Consider the following 20085-nt stretch of genomic DNA (forward strand, 5'->3'; position numbering starts at 1 on the left):
CTGGTCCGGGCCAAATACAAGTCAAATGGTTGCTTTTATGCTTTGGTTTTTTGTATGGATTAATCAGGCAAAATATAACATGGGACTTTGAATTTTAGAGGGGCTGGTTGGTGGATTTTGCTGTATTGCGAAAGATGCTCATTTCAAATAGGGTCATGCTTCCCATGTTCACATAAAGAGTCGATATGAATGCCCCCTCCACCTTGGACCTTGGAAAACTGAGGTTTCATGAAACGTGTTTGCTGACATTTTCAGAAATGTTCATTGCATTGCAGGTTTATATATTTTAATTCTAGTTTTTAGTTTTTCTTTTTAACTCAATAACACGTCTGAGGAAAATGTTGATGCTCCCAACGGCCTTATTGTTCCCCTCTGTCATTAGGCTTTGGCATATCCTGCATTACGTTACCCAACCTGCTTGCTTGCTAAATTGTTAGCCTGTGTGTCTTCTTGATGCCGACAGTAATGTCAGTCACATTACAGTAATGATGCTTTATCGAGGAGTCACATGTTACACGTATCAAAATACTGGAGCAGTGACATCAAACACATGTTAATAGTATATTGAAATAGGTGTTTCTTTCCACTGTGAACATTTGAAATTGAAATCGAAACAGAAAGTAATGACTGGCTTTAGCTTTTATTTTGAGATATTTATATGCAAATAGCATATAGATCAAATAAAAAATAAACTCTTAAGTTCAAACACCTAAAGTAGCAGAAGCATAACTTCCACTTTACTGTTAACACACGTTTGCAGGACTCCGTATATCACAGTCTGTACTAGGTATGTTTTTAGTAGATTATATACCTTATAAAATGTGAGCTCAACATGTATAGATTATAAAGTTATTTTGTTGCTTTTATCTTGCTACCTTAATTATCATATCTTCAGACAGGTAACCAAGCATTTCTTCCATGGTGAAATACAGGAAGAGCAAGGTTATCTCTCGGAAATAGCTTGATTCAGTGAAGCTGTTGATACAGACTAATTACAGTGAGCAGATGAGACAAAATGATTTAGGTAATTAACATGCATTGCAAATGAGGATGTCATTTAATTAAAATTCATGTCCATTAGTGTAATGACTAAAGCCGATCTCAATCACACTGGTTTAGAACATTTATAAACCTTCAGACGAGGGGTCAAGCCAATTTATCAACCTGTGGATAAAGGAAAACAAGCTGTGTGCTGATTGGAAGTGTTTGTTTTTCTGTGTAGACAAGGTGAAAAGCACAGAAGCAATTTTAAAATGAACCATTTATTTATATCAAGCTGTACCACTCATTTTCATTTTCCAGTTGTTTAGTAATGAAGATGATTTTCCCAGCGGACACAAGAGATGCACAGAATGTGCTCAAAATCGGAGCCATGGTAAGCAAGTTAACAACAGCTGTGAAGCTTTAACAAACCAAACAAATGCTCCAGACTCATCCTTCCTATGCTTCATTTAATTACCAACTAGTTGTCCTGAAGTTGTCCTGAGGTGATAAGGCATTTTCTTTTTCCAAACTGAGAAACTCTGAATGATTCATTTCATCAGTAAAATTAACAGGCCCAGCTAGCCACAAAGCCAATGCCTGTGGTGTTTTTATTTGGCAGTGTAGTGCTCGGCAGGCGCAGGTTTTGGCCATCTGAGAGCGACAGATATGGAAAGGCCTCTGTGTGGTCCTAGGTGATAAGGCTGTCCTCACACATGCATTTGTTAGGACGCTTAATCACCAGAGCGAGAAGACTTTGATCTCTATATTTCCAACATCATTATCATCTGTGTACTACACACTCCTGTGGCAGTCATTGTTGGCTGTATCCGTGGATGCAGGATGAGCTTATGATCCTGTGAAATCTGTCAAACGGACTTTTAGTTTTAAATGTGATGGTTTTTAATAACAAAATCCAAGGCTTCGTCCTTCAAATTCAATTTCTTCGTTCTATACATTATTCAGCATGAGTAAACAACCACCAATCTCTATTAAAATTCGCACTTTCATTATACATATGGATGAAAAAATGAAAAGAACATTTAAAAGAAAGTTCAAATGGTCATTGAGACGCTCTGTAATTCTTTCCTCTTCACCAATTCAGTTTTCACCTTTGCCTGATCCATTATGCTGAAAGGCTCACGCTGTGATAGATGTTATGCAATGAAAGCTAATTTCACATATTTTTAATAGCCAATCATCCGGCCAATTTATTGCAATGTGGCTGCCCAGCAGGGTATGGCTTGCTGGGGTATTTCTGTGTTGACATGCTACTTTTAATTTGATGGGTTCTGATTTGATTTGACCTCCTCTGTGTTAATAGACTCTGTCACTCAGAAACTGAAAGGTTTTGCTTATTTTTACTGTAGTTTACTTCCCTCGGCTGTAGAGAGATGTTTTATTTTAGGTGTAAAGCATTAATAGTTGCTACTTTTAGTGCATATCATGAGTCATCCTGACAGATGAGTACATTTCCAATTCCCATCTCTTCTCCCTTTGAAAAGCTACCATAAGCTGGAGAAAATGTGACGTGAGAGAAAACTGCCTGAATTACTATATAAAAGAAGTGTTATGTTTAACATTTTTAAGTACTTCATCACCTTCTTCTGCATAAGCAAGATGGAAGGATCTAGTTTAGAGAGCGCCCATGTTTCAAAATATGCCCCTCGTAGTGCAGTTTTCTTTGGAATAGAAACATATTCACCAAATGCTCATAAAATAATCGTATTTATATTTGATGATACAAGTTGTCTCTCAGTTTACTCTGACTGCTGAATTTATGGAAACGTGCACCACCCTGTTTCCGTGAGTTGTGATTATCTCATGAAGGACTTTTTTTTTTTTAAGCCATTTGTCCTTGGTTGTGAACTTATACAAGCATGTTCACAATCATGGATAAGACAGTCATATGATGTTCAGGGTGTCGTACCATAAGATTTCCATTTAAAATCTAGACTAATTTATAGAAACAAGAAGCGGAAGGAACGGCATCAGAATATAAAGCATAATGTAATATTTTAAGTTTAACTGCATTTTCCCACGAGAAAGAGCATTCAAAGTCAGAGTAACATAATGATGAAATGAAATGATGAAAACATTTCACCGTCAATCACTGATGGCTGATGTCAGTGACGACATGAAGCCAACTTTGTGATCACCTCCCCTGTCCACATGATGCGAGGCAAACAGACAATTGCCTTTGAGCAAATCTAATAAACATATTTCGTGACCTTCCCTGAATGCAAAATTATTTTACTCAAGTGACTCACTATGCAGTTTAGACTTTTGGGGTGTTTTTGTGTCGCAAGTTATCGCTGGGGGAGAGTGGCTCGGTTAAGCAGACACACAGAGATCGAGCTGGTTGGGACTTGGTTTATGTTTGACTGGCAACAGCCGGCAGCTGAGCTGCGTGTGGGAGAGTAACACGGTGTAAACAAACTATGTGACACTGACATGCTATCCTCAAGTGGAATGGCTTGGACTTTGGCATGACATCAGTTTGGCGAATTCGGCAGAAATCACCCAACCCTAACTAGTTCACTTGAAATGATGTTCTGGCCATTTTAAAGAGGTCCATTAACTCCACATAAAATTTAAGTAGTATTTAAATTAATTCCCATTAAGATTGAAATTATAATGGTAATCGGTGGCTGTAGTAGAATATCCTGCAGTATGGTGGGCCACATCGGCTCAAACCTAACACAGACGGCCCACATTAATGAGAAAACATTTATACTCTTTCAGTAAATGAAACAGTAACCTTAGAGAACAGAGGTGCTATTTAATACAGCAAAGGCCATGCGACATCGTATGTGGCAAAACTGACAGCTGAAACTAATAGTATGATAAACATAATTACTTGGAGGCAGGTTTGACTGCAGCTGAATAGTTTTCTAGGTGAAAACTGTGCTGTAAAGTGACAGTCCTGCTCTATGCTCACAGCAGAAGTAATGTCATCATCCATTAAGAAACTGTTAAAACTCTAATTTAGTGAAAAATGCTGGTGAATATAATATTGCTGTGCCATTACACCATCAACCAGAAATTTAAGTCAAAACATTTCATGACTTTTTCAGCAAGTTTACTCATCCTGCAGTCATTTTATTACTCTGTCATGTTAATTTTGCGGAGACTTACTACATATGCTGGAAATTATATTATACAACATGATGATATGTGTTGTTCATGTCAAAGGACATAATCAAATAATTAATTACTGTGATCAAAGCTGAATTAGACCATATATGAACTCTTTGAAAACAGTTTAATTATTTGCTGTATTCCTACTTTGATATTTCCCTCCTTTTGTTGTACTGGATGAGAAACTGTTTCACGTCATATTCTACTGTAAGACTGTCTTATCGTGAACTGGAGTCACTCTTTATAACGTCTTAAAGACATTTCTGCACACAAACAGACCTTGCTCAGTTGCAGGGGAGTCAAATGAAGGAAAAGACATTGAAAAGGCACTTAGGACTTCAGGACCATTAAATTGAATATGCATGTAATGTATAAGCCAAAGTCATTACCATTACATGTTTTCTGGTATCACTGTGAAAGCAGTTTAGATTGTTATGTGCCATTGATAATTCATTATTATCCCTCAGTATTATATGTTTCATATGCAAATCAAATGCAATGAAGGAAATTATTTTAAAGGATATTTTTCCTCCTGCAGTCTCTAGTGGTATAAAAAAAAAAAAAAAAAAAAAAAAACAGCACAAAAGGAAATTGGTCTATTGTCTGCCTTGATGCAGTGCTGCCATACAGGATGAACCACTGTATGGTCAGGGCCATTACATGTGCATTGTCCTCCCTTGCTGTACTCAGTCATTATTTGAACAATTGATAGTCAATTAAAGTAACATATTTCATGAGAGCAGAGCTTCTCCGAGCATACTGTATTACTAATCTATCTAATCTTGATTTTCAAAAAACCTATCTTGCATCGGACTCCGAAGACGTGTTTGATTTGGACTACTACAAGTGGCGTGAAGGGACCAGGTCAGTTAGGCCACGGCAAAGCATTTCCACCACAGTAGATTATTTACCGGACAAAAAGTTCCCTTCTTGCTGTAGTGAAGGAACAGAGGATTATTAGGGACTATATGAAAAAGTAGGGCTTGTCTTCATTGCATTTAGATCAAAGACAATATGACTGCAACTTGACCACAGACAGTTTGGTGTTTTACCACAAGCAGAAAATGTAGCTTCATTTCTTTCTTATTCTACACCTCAACTTTTTTTTAAATTTTCAAACTTGTTATTCTTCAGTCTCAACCGACACTGTCTCAAGTGACTCGAGGCACTCATTTGAGGCAGTTTATCAGATTTTTAGCACAGCTCCCTCGAGGCTTTATACATCTTTTTTTTTTTTCCACATATGCAGTGGTACTCCGCAACACCTGTAAGACTTTGATGAGTAAAAGCAGAGGAGTTCCCCTTTCATACTGAGAGAAAAACTGCAATACATATCTCATGAATATCTTAAAATAAACCAGTATCAGGTGCAATGAGTTTTACCTTTAACTGAAAGAGGCAGAAATAATTTAAGAGTCGGTACCCCACTTTAAATGTTAGCTGAACTATATTTTTAACAGTTCCACTATTGCACAAATCAGGAATTAGATAATAAATTTATAGCAAATATTCCACAAATAAAGAACTACTCCCGTAGGCCTACATTTTACTGCACTATAGTTCTGCTTTTTGTTACGGACTACAATAAGATTTAAGGATGAACGTGTAATAGCTTATGAGAAATGTATTCCTTTTACAACTGTAAAGACTTACTTTTACTATGTTTATCAAAAGTTTAGGGCAGTGGGAAGAAATAACTTTCATGACTAAGGTTAATCAACATCTGCACCTGTGTTATGTGCATTTTTGTGACCACTGTTGTGTGAACATTTGCAATTTCATCATGGACTTGAGCAGGGAGCACGTAACAAATTTTGTGTTAAATTTGCAAAACTGTCTCATGTCCAAGACAGAAGAAGGTGTGTCCGCTCAGGAGCGCAACTGCGCAAGTTTTCTTTGACATTTGTGGAATTGTACACTGTGAATCTGCCCCTCTCTGTCAACGAGTTCTCCTGTGACGTTCTTAGGCATCTGAGGGAAAATATTCCCAACAAATATTACAACCTGAATTATAGCACAGTGGTTCTTCAACATGACAACACGTGTGCTCACAGCGCATTGAGAACATGCATGTTTCTTACCCTCAACAACACAATCATTTGGCTCCCTGGAATGTCTTTCTGTTCTCTGTTCAAGTTTCATGTCCATGGTGAAATTGCAAATGTGCACGTACCAGTGGTCACAAAAACGAATGTAACACAGTTGCTGATGTTGATGAAGTGAAGTAACTTGGAATACTTACTTCCTGGAAGTTATTGCTTCCTGATACTCCAGGCACATCACTTTGCAGTCTTTGAAATTTTGGATCTCACCTTTCTATTTTATACAATCCCTTGAAACCATTGATGGATATGATGACATATGACATCCACTGTAAATGAAGTATATGTAAAATCATCTGTGGTTTCTTCCATCGTCATTACAGTTTTACTTTCTTACAATCAACAAATTAATTATGTGTAAACTGATATAACGTGGTTAGAAACGAGAGTGACTTTACGTTTAGATCTGACAAAAAACTGTTTGCCATTTCAGCATTTTTCTTTGAGACCCAAGGAAGGGAGATCAAAGATTGGAATCAAATTGGCTGCAATGATAAAAAATTTGGCGTTGTTATCTGTGTGTAGATAATAACTGTTATTGCTGTGCTTGTGCTTTCATCTACGTTTTGGCTTTGTATGTTTGTGTGGTAAAATGATGTGGAAGCTGGGCGACTGCGCGCTTATGTATATTTTGTGCGTGTGAGGCAGGTGTGTACACTTGACTGTTTGAATGTCTCAGACATGTGGAGATAAACACCGCTGATCTTCTGAATCCAGTTTGTTTAATAGTGTGCCTTCCATTGAGAACATGCCCTCACACATTTGTTTTCCAATAGACTTTAATCAAAATACCAGCTTTTTGCAATAACCATGTGTATACACGTGTCTCTGCTTGTGTACAACACTATTTGTGAAAATCTTTGTGAGTTGGTGAGTGTTTGTGCCTGTACAGAAGTGTTTGCACATGTATGCTGACAGGTGTTTGCACCATGCTATGCTCACAACATGAGTACTAAAAGTACTGTATGAGTGGCTGTGATGGAATCAGTTTGCCTCCTCTTTAAAAGGCAGTGCATCAGTGAACAAATTATCTACCATTATGCTTCATTATGTCTGCTGATGGGCAACAGGGACTAATGTGTGCAAGAAGCTTTGGCCTAAAATCTCAGCTGTGGTGGGATAGACGGAACAGTTCTTCCCAGGAGGGTTAAAAACCTTCTCAGGCACCTTATACATTTAAAATGCAGTACGAGTCAGTGTATTTTTTTTTTTTTTTCAGAGGGCATAACTTTATTAGCCTGCTGCCTATTGCTCACGCCTTCAGACCTTGCTGTGATTATACCCCAGGGGTCTCCAACTTCTTTTCATCTGGGAGCTACAAAATGAAAATGTCAAAAGAGCTACTCAGGTTTAGGAACATTTATTCATGTAGATGAAGTCCAGCCAAACCAGCTCAATAAGATTCTTTTATGTAAACAACAACAAAATGTTTAACATAAGGCTGCAACTAATGCTTTTTTTCCTTTATCGATTAATCTGATGATTATTTTCCCAATTAATTGTCTTAGTCTGAAAATGTGAGAAGAGAGAAAATTGCCATCACAGTCTCTGAATGTTCGAAGTGATAGAACATAAAAAAAAAACAAGGACAAGCAGCTCTTCATATGAGAGCGGCTGGAACATGGATGATTAATTTTCTGTCACAGTCTACCTTTTTTCAACAAGCTCACATGGGACAGTAGTTGCTCGCATGTACGTGTAAATTCAGTGTCAGGAATATTTTCTCCCGTATTTCTCTGTATTAATTTGCACATTAACAGATTCACTTAATCTCTTAAATCCACATCCTCCAAACATTCCCTCTGGATTAAAGACAGACAGAATAGCAAGTGAGGTCATCTTTAATCACCTTGTTTCAGCTCAAGGCTTGTAGCTACAGACCACCACTGGCTGAAATACAACTAAAATAAAACGAATACTTTGTAGAAATAAATGAACAATGGCGGAGGTTGAGAAATAGACAAGGACATAAATGCTCAGTGGGAGACCCCTCTCTCTTTACACGAGACCATAATACACGGATCAAGTCAGCGGTCACATACTGATGTCCGATTCATTATAGTGCAATCTAATTTGAAAGCCATCATCTCTGGTGATGAACAGGCAGTGAATCAGCAGCCACTGGGGTGCTTCTGCAGGGGAGAGCATGTGATGAAAGAATAAGAAAATGCCTTGTCATTTATTGGCAGGCATCGAAGCCATAAGCTATTTTCCTAAAACAGCTCCACCATTTGAAAGTGGGTGAAAGAAGCACTCTGGGGACAAGATATAGATGATTAAGATTAAACGTATCCGAGAGAGCAGCTTCAAACATGCATTAAATAAATCTGGTCAGATCTCTCCTAGTCGGTATGAATAATTTCTTTGTAGTTTGTTTATATTTATTGTGAGAGGTTTCTGTCTGATTTGCCAACCTGCCACACATTACTTCTGCATTTCCAAAACAAACAGCCTTTTTCCCTGTTAAAGTGGCTAATAGTGTCAACAGCAGAGTTTGTGGAGCCCTCCTGGATGTGGTGATATGCATCCCTGCAAAAAAAATAAAAACAAATGAGAAAATAAATAACCCCAATACACAGCACCTGTGCATTTTAAAGAGCTATTTTTTTTTTTGATGCGGTAAAGAGTCTCCTCACGCTTTCAGGTCGCATCGCGACGGGTGCTACAAGGTGTCAAGTGTCACCGTATCTTATGCTGAGCTTGCCGATTTTAAATTTGTCCCATTATGTTTGTTACATTTTTATTAGCTTGTAGAGAGTGTGGCCTTGCCAAGGGCTGAGTGAGGTTCTGTTAACAAACACAGCTGCCAAAATCTGGGTATACAGAGAGAGCAGAATGGTGCATAGTTCCCACGTGTAGCCCCCATCGTTCCCATTAAACTATATGGGGGGTTTTATCATCTGTTCGGGATCCTTCTGGTTGATCCCTTGGTGAAAATACAGGATTGCACACTAAGGAAGAGTAATTAGACAATAACACAGTGTATACTACGAGGTGTGCGATGGGAGGTTTTGAGCACAGAGGGAAAATTAGTGTCTTAGACTACTGTTGTTGAACATCATATCATAAAATGGTATTCACATTGCAGTCAGCAGTGCAAATATGTTGTGTCCTACTGCTTTAACGCACAATAACACATGTTAAGCAGGAGGGACACATGAATGTAAAGTAAAAACAGCAGTATTTTTTAGATATTTGTAAAGATCTCAGGGGAACTTGTGCCCCATCTCCTCTGTCTGTGTGCACGCTCCTATCTGTTGATCACCAACACTGTAGTGTCCTCTGTGGTCAAGGCTACTGCTAACACGGCCGACGGTAGAAGAAAGTAGCTTCTCTGTACCTCTCATCTTTAAAAACATGTTGGTTATCTGATTTTTGGTACATTTTGTAAGGAAGTGGAAGCGATTGGGTCAACTGACGCACAATGCAACAGGGCATTCACCAGCAGGGAACATCAATTGTGTGAAGCTGTGTCCTGACACTAACTTTCAGATGGTGTAGTTGCAGGGTTTAGCTGGGGCCAGTGGGTGTTCGCGGTGCTCATTCCAAAAGTATATAAATGTCTTTCAGATGAGTGACCAGTGTGCATGGGAGATGTTACGAGAACATGCATCAATTTGAATTTAATGGGAATCCTTAATGTGTTCCTGCATGCACTGTAAACAACAACAACCAAACATGCATACACTGGAAAAAAAAAAAAAAAAAAAGGGGGGTTTCTTTGCAGCTTGTAAATCAGAAGTTGACTGAAACTGTTTGGTTCAGTTGGGATGTGGTAATGTTTCTCCTGATGTGAAGCACAATAATCAAACAGAATGAACAGAAGAAAATGTAAAGGCATGTGGTAAATATGTCCCATTGCCTGCTCACAGTAAATACACGCATACATTTTCCTCATAGACTCAATGCTGAAATCTGTATGTATTGATAAATAATTCTATCGTTGATTTCAGCAGGTGTCCCAATGTCGTCCATTCGGTCTCCAACAGAAATCTCTTAAAGACAATGTATCTTTTTGTTTCATCCACTGATTACATTTGCAACCACCCTGTCCTATTGTTAATGATAAGATTAGCATGTTAATTAAATGTTGATGAATAGTCACTACATTAAAGCTCACGATAAAATATCGTGCTGGAAGGCTAATAGAGGCCAAGTTCTCACTACCAACGAATATATTGACAAGAGCAGATCCTCATAGATCACAATACATTTCCCAAGCTCTACATTATACATGCAGCGGTAATTATTCCTTTGCAGAATGACTGAATTAAATTACAATAACTCCTTCTATCTGTTATTCAGTGCTAATTAATGGGTCAGTTTATTCAATCCCCACTCTTTTACTCTACACTTTCTTTTGGCCCTCACACTTTATTCCCTTCTAAGCATACACATGATCAAAGCATTTTTCTTCTAATTAATTACAGTCTCTAAGCTAGATCCCGTTAGCTTGTAGTCTCATGTTTAATTTAAGGTCAGTATTTAATGGTGAGCGTATCTATGTTCTCAGGTTTCCTAAGTTCCCAAGGTCCTATGTCCCACAGTTCAACCGTAGCCCACAATAGCCCATGATATATTAAGTAAAAAGTACCTCTTTTTTTTATTGTGTGCGATGTAGTGATGGGTGAGCCTGGCTACCAAGCTTTGACACTTTTAGGGCACCAACCAAATTACTTTGGTATCATCAAGTAGAGAAAAAAGCACTATCATATAAGCAACAAACACATTTTGGTTTTATAACGCAGAACTTTTGCTACGTTTACGCAGAAGTATATCTCATCAGCATCACAGAATCCAGTTGCTTTTCATACATAGGCTGTATTTGGTTGGCCCGACTAGGTAAATAAAATAACTCTTTCAACTTGGGTGAGTAAATCTTACACTAATTTTTGGCCACATACCTGTCTAAGCTGGGTGCACTGTAGTAGCTGGAGACTGGAGGCTTCTATGTGAGCCAGCTACCGTCAACCGATGTGCTCATTTGAGGCGTTCAGAGGACATATGTAAGCTGTTGCTATAAAAACTCTCCCCATGTATAAATAATAATTTTCATTCAGTGGAGTCAGTAAAGTTACCAGTATTGAAAATTGCTGATACCCAGCCCCGGATCTGGGGAACGTAGGACCCTGGTAACGTAGGAATGGGTCCATTTCATGCATGCCCCCAGGCTTAATGTAATAGTTGTCATTATTTCACGATTGGATTTAATGTTCAGTTTTCAAATGGATGGCCATTTATTAAATTAGATAAGCAGCTAAAAAAATAGTTTTAGTCATTTATGGCCATATATGTTATATGGCACAATCAAAAGAAAAGCACCTATGGAGAACCTAATTTGATTTTGTTTAAAGATTGTACATAAAAACATGCATCCATTACCCTCATGATTACAAAGAAATACAAGATGCCATGCAGAATACTCTTAAACCTTAACTGTTTGGCCCAGTCTGATTATATTGTCCATTACACTGTGAATGATGCTCAGCTGATTAGCATTCAGGAAGTACAAACGTATGATTTAATGCTGTTTCTTGGCGGGAATACAATAGGACTGAATTGAATAGTTTCCTTATTCATTTTCATGGACTTGAATGTGCCCTTAAAACTCTGTAATTGGCACTGTAACTGGTTGTATTATATCTTCCCGGACACTTGTAGCCAGTTGTTCGCTGGCTTATTATCTCAGATAGTTGCATTCTTGATTTTACGGGATGTAAATACAAATTTAGTCAGCAATTACAAACATGGTTACTCTGTAGGACAAAAGAACATATTTGTGCATGTGAACGCAGACCTTAATTGTTGTGGTGTACATAGATTTTTTTTAAAGCAATATTTAACAAATTTGGATGTGCCTTTTGCAAATTTGTTTTCTTACAAGTTGGATCAGAAGATCAGTGTGACCCCATGTGTGTGTACTTAATATGAAGCTGGAGCCAGCAGCCAGTAGCTTAGCACATTCTGAAGCAGCTAGATAACTCTGCTCATAGATAACAACACATGCCTTCTCACCCCTCTAAAGCCCACTAATTAACGCACTGTATCCTGTTTGTTTATTCTGCATGAAGACGACGAATTCTGTTAGAGGGCGGTTATGCACTGCACAATCTCTTACTTTGGTTTTTGTTTGTATTAAACATAGAAGCTGTGCAATATTAATTGGTGGGCTGTCCAGTAGCAGCAGAGTTCTGTGTCTTTTGGATAGAGCAGGCAAGCTGTTTCCCATCTTTGTGCTGGGCAAAAAAAAAAAACCCTACTCAGATGGCCTCTGGCTCGGTCTCTCTGATTTAGGCATTGAGCTGAAAACACTTTAAAACAGATTTATGTGTTGTAATCCATGCTTCACTCTTCCAGCTACAATTGAGCAATCTATGCATCTTAACATAGATTATGCATAAATACTATGAAAAGAAAATGTATGATAATCCAAAGGTCTCAAACAATGCAAATACTTTTCGAGCTCAGCATCAGCCAGTTTAAAAAGACAAACGTGTCCAATTGCAAGCTTGAAATTTAATTTCTGCGCTGTTGTTTTAATTTGGCCTTTAAGGAAGCACAATGGTGTGCAATGTATGGAAACCACAAGGACACAAGCTCTACTGGGACCAACGTAATCAGTGTCTGCTGTATTTTTCTATTGATTTTGTATTCTAGAAAGAAATGGAAGTCCGGCATAAAGGCAAAGAGGGACACTTTACATTCATTTTGCCCGCTTTAACCTTACTGGACTCGATTACTCTACTGTATTTTTGTGACTGTAAAACCTGCATATTGGACGGTTCTGTTCACATTTTATTGTACAGGTTTGAATGACTCACCTCGTTTTCTGTAGCTCTGGCAGGAGCAGTGCATTATTAAGAGTGGCTGTGCCTCCTTTCCCCTTTCACGATCTTCTGGTTGGATTACTTTGGCCTGTAGGTTACCCTGCCAGAGTGTCACTTTACATATAATTTCTTTCCAGATTCTGATGACCTCTGTGCAAAACCCTGTTGGAAACCACATGGAATGCAGGATTTGAAGGATATCGGTTCATCTCCACAATGTGTTTCAATTAGTGTATATCTGGTTGCATTCAAAGAAAATGTAAGTTACATGCAGAATGTAAACTGATGAGTTAATTATTTTTTTTTTTGATTTGGATAAAATAAAATAAAAAAAAAAAAAAACAAGGTGAATGACTAACACATCTTATTAATTTAGAGAAGAAAATTGGATGTGAACATGTACCTAGCAGCAGTTTTGATTTGTACAGAGAGAATACAGCCCCCTGCGATCACAGTCCCTGAGCACAGCCCCACCCCCTCAGGTCCGCATCAAATCAATGGTCTCAGGCAGAGCGCCATTATACCGCCATATAGTAGGCAGATGTTTTTCCTCGCCCGGTCCTGCCTTTTAGCTGCTGTAAGTACCAAGTACCAAGCCTGTTGTGAGTGCATGATGTTAAACTCCCTTAATACTGAAATAACATCAGTTTCTCTGTGTATACATGTAATGTATAGCACCATGCAGTCGCCCGGACACTCACATTCTTGATAGGATGCCACAAACCTTTGTGTTAAGATGGAATTAAACCTCTTCAGTAAAAGCAAATACCATTTACTTTAAAATCAAAATATGGTATTCTTTTTCACATTTTAATAGCTACCAACTCATCTGCTTATCAGAAATTAAATAGGCTTTGGTCCTCAAATGTGTTCTTGCCCTTGACCATCAGTTGAAGAACAGGATCTTCATCCTACCCGATAAGGTTTTACTATATAACTTAAGCAATAAAGTACTTTTCATTGCCAAAATCAACATTTAACAACTTTATGGAATGAAGGAATAAGTCAAGAATCAAGAAACCATAACAGAAAAAAATTGATAAAAAAAAACCCTCCAAATAATATTGTAAAAGAAACTGTAACTATGATGCATAATGCCACCCACATTCAGGATTCAACCATGTTCATATTGGCTAGGCTACTAATACCGAATGAAGAATACCAGCGACAGGCATACCGGACCTTTGTTGTCATAGTAACAATAATAAAGCAAGTTACGTACATGACGTTAAATACGCTACTTAGGTTAAAAAAAAAACGCAATGCTGACTTTTGTTTTGTCACAGGACACAAACGGTGGTCTCCTGGGTCAATGTCTTGTGTAAAACCATGCGGACTACAGACCTTCTCCCTACGCTGGTCACTCTATACATCACCTGACTTCCTCCTTTGCTCCTGTCATAACAGAGGTCGCAATAAATGTATATGTGGGTTGCTGCTTGCACAGACGACCTTTACGACCGTGTTTTAGGGGAAGACGGTCTCTAACGCAGTATAGATTACTCATTACACACCACTTTAATACAGTACTTTTGTATTGATTCAACTAAACACATAAGTCTCTCTGTTGGACTGTGTTTACCTGCGTCAACTCACCTTTTATGAAAAAACACAATTTCTTTTGGGCTTACAAACAGACCTCCATCATGGAAAGCTGAATGCCGACTCTTTTAAAATCTGATAGAGCTCCTGCTGATACAGCCACAGCATTTGCATGATAAAGGAAATCTACATCCCCTTTTCCCACCCTCAAATTAGCAGCAGCGCTGCAGGAGAACAGCAGGGATTTTAAAATAATGTCATCAAGGAAGAAAAGTGTTCGCACTGGCTGCCTCAGTGATTAACATGACAAACTGTTTGTGGTCACAGCTTGATTGTCCAGACTTGTACAGGCTTCAGGAACCCCAGAAACAGTAAGCACACTGTAATCTCCACAGTACATTCCCCCAATAAATATATATTTGATCATAGTGTTGACTTGCTCTTGGAACGGGCCTGAAAGTTAAATTTTGGGTCTCATTCAAATCTTATTTTGCTCCTATGTTGTTGATTTGGGAGATAAGGGTGAGTATAAGAAATAATTCTTACAGTCATTGCAATTAAATGAAATCAAATAAAACTAAAATGAACAACTGTTTGAATGACCCCAACATATTGGTTTACTAATACAATTAGTTTAAGTGCTTTTATGAAAAGTATTCTGCTGTTATGGAGGGAAATATTCTTAATGGGTTTATGTGACACTTATTTAAGCACCGCATATGTGTGTATGTATATCCATTTCTTTCGTCAATAATACTATTTTAATAAACCCATTTCCACTTCCAGCCAGCCCACGGATGGAAATGGAGCAGAGCTCTACATTATCAGAATACAAGCTTCTTTACATTTCATCCTCTTCTTCCTGTAATAACCTTTGGAAGAAACTGTTATTAACCTGAGGAGACCCTGTTCTCGTAAAAGGAATATGGAGATGGAACGTGAAATGACTTAAATATTAGATTGTATGCCAGGAAGTTGCGGTGGGATAATGCAATATTTGGCCTGAACTGTATGGTGCTTAGAGTGATTTGATGAAGATGTTGTATCTGACCTTGATTGAATAGTTTATCTTGATAATGCTAAAATGCTCTGACTTATATCAGACATTATTTTTTGTGTTTCAGTTCAGTGGAGCCACATTTTGCTCATTATTTATATTTACAGCTTGTCTCCATCTCAGCCCAACACCTTGGGATTTGACCACTCAGATGCTGAACTCTGGCATTTTACATGCACTTCCAAATTTGGTTGTGTTATTCAACTGTCTGGCATTTCCAAAGGTCACAACCTTTACTCGTTCATTTGGTGCCTTCGATGTCAATGTTTCCACGTTCAACATGAGTTTTCCCGGGGCAGATGTCAGAGGTCTGGGCCTTGTTAGGGAAGCAGAAGGGGCTGATCGGTACCATCAATCAATTCTCTGCAGGCCTTCTGTGATCTTTTCTGCCTGTCACTCCCCCCATGATATTCCAAGCTTAATCAATGCACCTAGGGTTTACCCAACAGGTTGCCATATCACAGGTTCAACAGATCTGCGGCGAGATGTGCAGGTACACAGCGAGGACTTCTTCCCAGGGATTTCACTGGGCATGGGTCTGTCATGTAGTGTAGCTGTTTTGTTCCCTCCTCTGCACAGCTTCCTCCTCAACCAGGAGCATTTCAAAAGGAAAACGTTTTGTCTGCTTGGTTTTGTTGATTTTCTGCTATGGTCCTTAATTTTTGTGCTTCTACCTTGGGAAAGTCGGCTACGTCGTTAAATGGTTTCTCTTTTCATCTGTTTTGTTTTTGTTATTTTTTACCGTGTGCTGTAGCCTACAGAGAAAGTAATTACAGTTTGCTGTGTTTTAGGTTTTGAAAACGTAGCTCTATGTAACGTAGAATTATTTTTTAACTATTTTGCATCCAGTGACTGTTAGCAGGAGCAAAATGCATTTCTTCTCCTACTTGAAGGACGTTGATGTTGATGCAGTGATGTGATCTACAATCGAGAGTCTGCACGGAGTGTTTTATTTTTTCAACTGACCAGATTATATACGCCGCTCTTGTCTACCTTCCTGCCCAGTTGCTCTGCTCTGCACAACCTGACATTACTTCCGTCCCGCTTACGCCAAAAATAGACTAGAAGTGTTTTTTTTAGCGGGGCAGAAATACGCTGTGGGAAGCTGCCGACACATACGGCGGCTCAACTAGTTGAATCAGAAGAATTGTCTGGAATGGCCACTCGGCTCCGTTGGCCGTGTTGGAGCCATAACGCAATGCAGGCACTTTCTGTGGAACCCAGCTTTTTAATAAATCCACAGAAGAATAATACAAAAGAAAAGCACACTTAAAAATAGCAACCTCTCAAGCTTGTTGTCAGCTGAAAAAAAAAAATCGAATTCAAACTTTGTTTTACTCTCCAGTGTGTGCCTTTCCTGTCCTTGACAGTATATATCTACCACAGACAAACATGGAGAATATGACAGCTCCTCCTGTAGCTTTAGGTATTATCTGACAGTGGGGAAAGAGAAGGGGAGCAAAATGGTTGGTATGAGTGGCTAAAAACTGAGAGAGATGAACCATGGTGGCATCTTTCTCTCCTGTGAAAGGAGGCTGGGCCCATCCTGCAGCAGCAAGGTTAAGAATTCATCATTGACCAGAAAATTCCAGCATGTATGTGTGATCAAGGCGGCTGGCCGAGCGCTGGGCTAAATGGAAGACTAATGGGTAGAGGGAGCGAGCCTGACGGGCCCTGAGGAGGCCTGTTCTCTCTCCCTCCACCTGTCATCCATCACATTTCCAGCTGATGCTGGAAGATAGCTGTCCCACACTGGTGGGAGGGGAAGGGGGAGTGAGGGAGCACGCAGAAGGGAGGGGGGACACCAGCTGGCTGAGGACAGGGACAGGGATGCGACTACTACATGCCATTAGGAGCAGTCAGTGTTCAGCAGCTGTTCTCATCTGTGGATTGAGGCAGAGGGGAGCCTGTCTGTTTGGGTAAGGCTGCTACCACAGGCGGTGTAAAAACTACAAGTACTAGCAGGTTGACAGTCCGTGCACTCAAACGGCATCCAAACTACATCTGAGCTAATTGGATTTTGATTTGTAGAAGTTGTTCTATTAAATTGCAACACCAAAAGGCGTTTAAAAAGTTTGAAATTGACCGTCAGAGAGGGCAACGAATGCCCTGATGACCATTGTGATTAGCATCGAAGCTTATGTAAGTAAATGTCCAGTATAAAAGATATAATGGTATTCATAAAAAAGGGTGAAGGTTCAGCTGTTCTTCTCCCAGTGAGGAGGCTTTGTAGGAACCTTTTCACATAATCACTGGCTCTGCTTTTTCTTTATGGGATAGAGGACAGCGAAATACACACACACACACACACACACAAACAACAAAAGCCAGTAAAATGGCTTTTGAAATCCCTTTTATATCTGTTCTTTCAGAATAGATGTCACCTTGAGGGCAAATAAAAGGGATCATGGATTTGTTGATCACCTCTCAGTAGTCTTTCACCATGCCTGTGTCCCTAGATTGAATAACAGTAATCAAAAAGTGTATCCCTCCTAGATTAATGCTTACTGTATCCGTACTGTGCCTTGCACGTCATGGGCTTCCAGAATAAAATGCGTTGCATGCTGGACAGTGCACCATCTCATGCTACACAAAACACCACTGATTCAATGGTTACTATGGGAATTAAAGGATAAAATATCATGGTGTGGCCACAGTTATCCCCTGACCTCAACCCTTCTGAGAACCTGTGGAGGATCCTTAAAAAGAAGATCTATGAGGGCGGCAGTATACTTGGAAACAGTAACTCTGGCAGGCCGTTGGCAGCAGAACATATAAAACTTTATGGCATCTGCATAATTAATTGGAGCACAGCGTAATCTTTATCTTCATTTTAATTACTTCTCCGCAGAGTATTTGAACATTTTCAATTGGTCGTTGTCATTTTCCGTCTGCACATTTTTTAATAACAAAGTGTCAGTATACTACAGAATAAATCCTCTCTGAAAGGAAACGGATTCAATTTAGTTTTTATCGATATCCCCGCTGACAAATAATTGTCTCCCTTGCTACTGTTTACTTTCATAGTAACTGTAAAGTGTGCAGTGGTGAGTGACCAGCACGTTAGAAAACCCTGTATGTTTTAGTGCAATCAGGTCAACAGTTTTGCAATAAATACACGCACACACATGCACACACACACGCATACACACATTGAGAATGCATATATTTATTAATCATTGGTTTAGCACTGCTTATTGATGGCTCTTTGGGCCACTTTGGTGTTTAAATCACAGCTCCCCTCAGGGTTTCACAACTGATGTACTGGTTTTCACCAATTACTCACAAACCAAATCAAGCATCTCTGGGAGGAAATCGACCTTACTTTGACCTATTGAACCCCACCTTTTACAGTGTAAGCTGTGTGTGTGTGTGTGTGTGTGTGTGTGTGTGTGTGTGTGTGTGTGTGTGTGTGTGTGTGCGCGCGCGCGCGCTAAAATTGGCCCCCATTTGGTTTTGTGTGTGATTTTGGAGAATACAGTATCTTTGGTACTCCTTAATCAGTTCAGTAATAATTGTAAAAACGTAATGATTTTGTGTGTTGGCCTGGTGAGTTCACAGTGACCATTACCTACAGTACTTTGTAGCCCACGCTTAAAAAGCAATAGCTGGTTTAGAACAGGGTTAAGACGCTCTTCTTTGATTGACAGTGTGATAGGCCAATAAAATGATCTTTTGTGGTGCAACCTGGCTACTAGGCGGGTCGCCACCTTTCCTTGCGAGCTGATCTCGGGCCTGTCACTCAGCCTCTGACCTGTGGATTTTCACCTGCGCCATTATCTCCTGCTTTGACAAGATTTGACAGCTTAAACCAAACACAGAGGCTAAGATTCAGCTTCGTTATCCTGCCAGAGCATGCAGGCATTAATTTTGATCAACGGTGAGTAGCAGAAATTCAGTGAGAAGAAGAGCGATCAATCCGCTAACTGACAATCACAGACTGGATTCAGAGACAATTATTTATTTTATTTGTGCTCATTTTATTATTTTAGTTTGTTATTTTTGGGGGGAATTTTGCCAATTGTTGTTTAACCGTCTGTTCTGAAGTTGTTAATACAATTCATGAAACGTTCATTCCTGTGTTGCGCCTCTTTACTGACGTTTAATTCCTGAGCTCGTGCGGTCCTAGTTCTTTCTGATACTGGTCCACATCACCTTTCTAATCTTTAAACGTAACCAGGGTTACAACTTCACTGAATAGTTTATTTCCATCAGCCTTTTTGGCCTTTAATCAAGCCTGATTAATATGGACAAACAGGTCCAGCTGCTTCTTCATCCAGTCATAAAATCTACATATTTTAACATCAAATGCTGCTATGAGGACTCAAAAGTGTACAAGTAGCAAATAAAACACACGGCCTCCTGAAAAAAGAAGCACTCTGGTTAATTATTTCGCTCATCTTTGACTCCTTGGATAGGAAACTCAAGGACAATA

General features: G+C 39.2%; 1 protein-coding gene across 2 annotated transcripts in view; it reads left to right on the plus strand.

Moving 5' to 3' along the window:
- The window catches only part of LOC138191853 (transmembrane protein 132C), a 125330-nt gene that overhangs the window by 24742 nt on the left and 80503 nt on the right, over positions 1-20085 (plus strand). The window lies entirely within an intron of this gene.

The sequence above is a fragment of the Embiotoca jacksoni genome, unplaced genomic scaffold (assembly GCF_022577435.1).
Source record: "Embiotoca jacksoni isolate LCO1_2020_lvr unplaced genomic scaffold, fEmbJac1.0.p SCAF_8, whole genome shotgun sequence".
NCBI lineage: Eukaryota > Metazoa > Chordata > Actinopteri > Embiotocidae > Embiotoca > Embiotoca jacksoni.